Here is a 6,000-nt window from a genome sequence, read left to right as displayed (position 1 = left end):
GACTTCTTACATGAAGATATGTGACCATATTTGGCTGGGTTTTTCTTTTTTTCATTGCAGAATATATACTTTCTGGTTTGAATCCCACCAATCCATTTTTAACTAAAGAATCTGAGGCAATTCAAAGAAAAGCTGTTATGATTCTTACAAACGTGTAGGCTAGCTTGAACCAGTTCTTCAAATCCACCTGTGTTAAAACCATCTCTTTATTTCCTGAGTACAATTAAAATTTCTTTTCAAACAACTGATACTGCTCAAACTGCTCAAAACTCAAATGTTTTCATATGTTGCATTAATATAGCTCAGGACTTGGAAGAATCGAAGTTGTAAATGTCTTTTTAGATTTTTTTTTTTAATGATTCTTTATTTCATTGTACCAATATTAGGCAGAAAAATTCATGGCTTGATGTAGGTACTTATTCTAATTATGTTCAGCTTTGGAACCTATTAAATAATTATTTACTGTCTCTCGATTCTAAGTAATCAATTACATTAAGTGTTTAAAAGTATTTTAGTTTAATCTGGCTGACTGCTTGCTGCTATAATCACAGCAAAATATTTTGGGTTTGGTTGACTGGTTTTTAAACTTTGCCTTATTTACTTGAAGAGAAGGGAGGCATGTTTCTCTCCTACCATAATATAGGCTATATATAAAGCAAAAATATATCTAAAAGCCATTATCATCTTAAGGAAAAAAAAAACACAGGAAACCCAAACTCTACCTAAACAGTTTAGATGAACTCTTTCCCAGCTGTAAAATATTCAATTTAGGCATATTCCCATATTCCTTGGTGGCTGATGCTGATTTACTGTGAAGCAACCATGTAATGCTACTGGAAGTGCTCACATTGTATCAGACCATCCTAAACCCAATCTTGTTCTTCCTCATCCAATCTGTTTAACTCTATTCCTCTGCTGTGACTAAAATGAGAAGACTTACCAAATGCCATTTACCTGCATTAATCATACAGTGCTTTGAAGTTAAACAGCCACTGAAAATTGGCAGTGGCTACTACATTAATCTGTTTGGCTGTACTGTAAAATACTAACTCATTCATTTCAGAAAAGCAGTGCAATAGAAAATAAGCTGTTCAAGATAAGTAAATTACACCTGGAAATTGTTAGTTTAGCAGATAAGTTGCCATTAGGGTTTTAAACTATGAGATAATTCTGCTTAAGAAAGTAATTTGTTTTCTACCAGAACTTTGTACTTTAATGTCTTTCCAGAATTGTCATAAATATGCAGAACATGAATCAAGGAGATAGAACTATTTGTACTTTGTTGATAAAATAAGCTCTTGGTGTAAAAACAGTGCAAGCTGTCAGGTGGCAAATGCTGCCATTTCTCTCCTTAGCACCTGGCTAATGATCCATGACAGAAATATCAGAGCTGAGTGATAACTATACAGTGACATAATCTGGCATCATGGCACTGACTTTACACCAAGGGCTTCAGTGACGTGTTTTAGCCACTTTGCTGTTGAAGGCTAACACTGAAAGGACTTTCCAGTCAAAATAAATTAGTCTGGGTGACAGAAACAATTCACAAAGCTCTAAATATGTTGCATGGCTTATTATATGGAAGATCTAACTGTGGAATATTCAACATAAATAACATTCTGAAGGAATCATTAGGATAGTATCTGATTAAACCTGTCTATAAAGCAAAGGAGTGCATGAATTTAGAGACTGCTTTTCTCTATTCTATTCTCTCAGTCAATAAGAGATACTCAGATTAAACTCATTATGATTTCAAGATGTCTCTGATGTCAGCTTTGCTATCATTTTTGTTGAAGTTCTTGTCACCTTTCAGAAGCTAGTGAAGTTGCTATTTAAACAGTTAATTTTAGAAATGCAGACCTTGCTGAAGGATAAAAACTCCCTGTCTCAATGAAGAGACTAACTTCTGTGAGGGTTTAATGTGCTGTTCTTCAGGTTGGATGTTTAATTAGTATTGTCTGGACCATTAGGCAGGTTCAAGGGGCAGAGGATGCAACCACCATATCTTGTACTACCTAAACCTTTCAGTTAAAATTCAACTAAAGTTATTACCCTTATATATAAAAACTAACATATTTTAGCCCAGCAGCAGTGTCACTACATGCTTGTGAATTGATTCTGGTGCCCAGATGTTGCTCCATTCTGAACTCTGCATATCTGTCTTGATAGCATCTGCTTAAACTTGCAGTCAAATATTTTCCCTACATGTTAAAAGAAAAGACTTTAAACAACTTCCTTACATATTCTATTACATATTTTCCTCCATGAGATGGATGTAATAGTCCTTTTGTACCCTTAGCCACATTGATTGTCAGAGGTTATAAATTCTCTGAAGGCAGAGTTGTGTCTAGTAATGTTAGTGATTAAAATAGAATATGTGAGGACCACATTAAAAACCAATAGATTTTTATCCTTATCAACCTATTGACAAATCTGCCATAATATAATAAGAAATATCTGTTGGCTTTGTTCGTTTGTGTTTTTTTCCTGTATTTGGTTGAACTTACAGTAGTCATCTCTTCAGAATCTTGAGCATGCTGTTCCACCAGCTCAAGTATTCATCAGAGCTTGCCATGATCTGACATGGTTTACGAAGCCAGCAAAACAAATTAAGGAATTTTCTTCTGGGTTAATGGGCTGAATCAGCTCAGTTGAAAGGCATCATGGCCACACAAATGGGAAGCAGAACAGCATGGCTGGGAGCAGACGTGGTTAAAAGCATCAGGGAGAGTAAAGCTTCACAGTATGTATGTCAGGGAGCTCTCAAAACCAATCACTCTTTCATAACTTGTCCCATACAGAATGGTCTGTGCACAGGTCACACAGAAGGGTGACCGAGATCTGATCATTTGGGTTGCAGAGAAGAGTGTCCGTGTGTAACAGTCATTAGTTTTATTCCATAGACCTCTGTGAAAAAAAAATAAAAACCAAACAAATATCCTGTTTAGCTAGTCAAGGCAACAAGGTCTGTGAAGTGAAAATCCCTTAAACAGTGCTAAACTGTTCCTGGAGAATTAAAATCTTCTCTCTTTTAACTAAAATGGTAAGAGTTAGTTACTTAAAGACAAATCTAAGCAGCCCAAATAGCTGTATGTTGTATGCAGCCTTTGTTGATTATTATAGATTTCTCCAGTAAATCAAGGGATTGCAGTGATAAGAGAATAATTAAGAGAATATCTAGGAAAATGACCTCTAAGATGGATACTTTTAATGCTTAGAGATTATGTGACCTGATCATTTTTTGAAGGGGAAAACCAAAAATGGAGCGAAAATATATAGAATTGCTATAGCATAAGATATCACTTCTTAACCTTCAAAGAACTTTGTAATTAGTGGGAGAAAGTTCTCTTCACATGAAACAATCCATTCAGAATTTATGGAAGTTTTGGATTAGGTTTTTATCATCTAGTCCAAACCCCCTGAAGTCTCTCAAGCATCTCCTTATCCAATTTCAACTGAGAGGCCCAGAACGGGTCCAGGTGCAGTCTCACAAAAATATTATATAAAATGTAAATAAAACATATTACATTATACATAAATATATATTTTTTTAAAAATCTAACACACACAAAAAGAACCTCAAGCCCCACACAGACTTATGATTGTTTCTTTCTAGAACTTTAATATATAAACAGTATTTACCAGTAAATCGTAAAGACGCCTTTGTAATGATAATCCCGCGACAATCCAGCATTTCATCACAGGACTTCAAAGCTGTATGTTCTTGAAGACTGTATTTGCAAGGGCCATGTTTAAATATGCCAAGCAGACAAGCTTGACCCTTCCAGTCACAATGATTACCTGTTCTTCTGAGATAAAGCTGACAAGTGTTTGAACAACAGAGACCAGAACAGAGAATCAATTCTGTGCTAATGAGCATGCAAGACTATCAGGGAAGCAAATAACACACAATTGGTTAGGTTAAAGACAATATTAGTCTACCCATGGTGAAAGGAAAGAGTGCTCCTGACCCTGTGAAATGCATTCTGAAAGTTAATTTTTACTTAACTGTTCTTGTCCTGTGTTTCTTAACTACTTTTGCTCTTGAAAGTTATAGACTCCTGGAGTTATTAATTACTAACCTTTCTATCTTCTGCACGTATCTTGATCAAGCTCCTGTAGTCCACATGTACAGTCTTTTATTGGATGGACCAGTATGGGTGGAGAGCAGTACTACTGTTAAGATAGTTCATAAGTTATTACTTTTATTGAGAAATATTCCCTTATATTGATGAGGATAGATGAAGCTACTATAATCAACTTCCTTTGGACTACTGGTGTTTGGACATACAGTCTTTCCCAGACAGTATAAAGGTGATCTAGTCCTGTAGACTGATATTCTGAAACTGTGTGATAATTGAGGTTTTTACTTGCTTTCATTGTAATATACCTCAGAGAGCATTAGTACTACATGCTTTTATTTGTGATCCCATTTCTTGTACTTAGTATCTCTAGTAGCGTTCTCAGGAGCAATTATTTCATGATAGTTCAGAGGTAAAGGATTATCTGAGTAAACACAGCAAGCTGTAGATCAGACACACGGGGGGAGTAGGGTATAGGGTTTTCCATGAGTGATTGTATTTCTTGATGTTTTCCGATGGTGTTTGCAGGTCTCTAGTAGAAGATGTGAGATCAGAAAGTAAGAGGGATTTGGTACATAATAACATCTCTTGTTTTATTTGTTGTGCCAATCCCCACCCCAAACTTGGCCTGCTTGTTTTTCTTTGGCAGCAGTCAGTTTCCAAAAATAATCACAGCACCTGTCTCAGAACTATTAACAGTGCACTCTCTCATGCAATGACTCTCAGCTCACCTGGCTGAGTGACTCATAGTTTCCTTGGGAGGTGAGAAATAACCCTGTTCTCACTAATCATTAATTAGATATTATTTTTGTTTGTGATAAACAGTTATCACCTTGACCAAAGAGGAAATTACTTGAGTTAAGATTCAGAAATATATCTTCTCAGCTAGAGTTTCTCCTGTTGCAAACTGTCCAATACAGGTAATCTGATGCTACTCATGTACCTAACTCAAAAGTACAGGCTGAGTCCCAGGTGACTAGCCATTATGATTATCTTTCATAAACTGATATCCTTTGTCTTGCAAATGTATCCTGTGCCTATTGTATATGCATTCCTACTAATAAAAGTTGCAATTATCACTGACTGCTCCCTTGGTCTATATCCTCAACCACAACTTTAGGACAGTAAGGTCTTTTAAGAGCAGCTCATGAGTTGTGCTGGGGAAGTAGTGATCACCTTAGGTCACATGTAATGTTTCAGATAATTCAAAGATGGCTTGACTGTAATATGTGCTTCTCCATATGTTCTTTGTTTCACTGGTACCCATCCAGCTATTTTCAGCTGTTGGTATTAAGAAAAAATATGTATTGAAAAGATGTTTCATAGTTTGATTTCTTGATTTTGTTTGTTCTCCTAAAAACTTCATATATATGCAGCCACAGGGGAAACAGTTTGTTGACTTTCTAGAGAAGATCATGAAGTGATACTCACCAGGTCTCACATAATTTAGTTTACTGTTTAGCTCAGTCCAAAAACATATGTGAGATCTCACTGCAAAGTAGTTATATAGAGTGGCAAAATTGTCAGATGTAATATCAGTAATAGCTCTGGTATGAACGAAGAGTGCTCTGGCTTGCAGTCTCACCAATCTTCACCTAATATGCTATTTAAAATATATACATATATAAAGACAGAGCAACAATAAGGATAAAAATCCTGTTTAAGTAAAGAACAAAAAGGTCACAAAGTGAAAATCTTAGAATGCTCTTCAGCTGCAATTTGGGATCAGCTAGTATAAAATCCACTCCTCTCTCTCTCCTATCTCCTTTACCTGACTTAATTTAGGTAAATCAGCAGCTAGGACATGTAATTCTCACAATCATCATGCAAGGATCACTTACATCTCTCCAATATTATGCACTTCATCATAAATGTTCCCCTAGAGGCTTACTTAATCCTTTACATCTGAGTGACCCAA

Source organism: Colius striatus, chromosome 9 (genome assembly GCF_028858725.1).
Source record: "Colius striatus isolate bColStr4 chromosome 9, bColStr4.1.hap1, whole genome shotgun sequence".
NCBI classification, from domain to species: domain Eukaryota; kingdom Metazoa; phylum Chordata; class Aves; order Coliiformes; family Coliidae; genus Colius; species Colius striatus.
Note: the sequence above shows the minus strand (reverse complement) of the source record.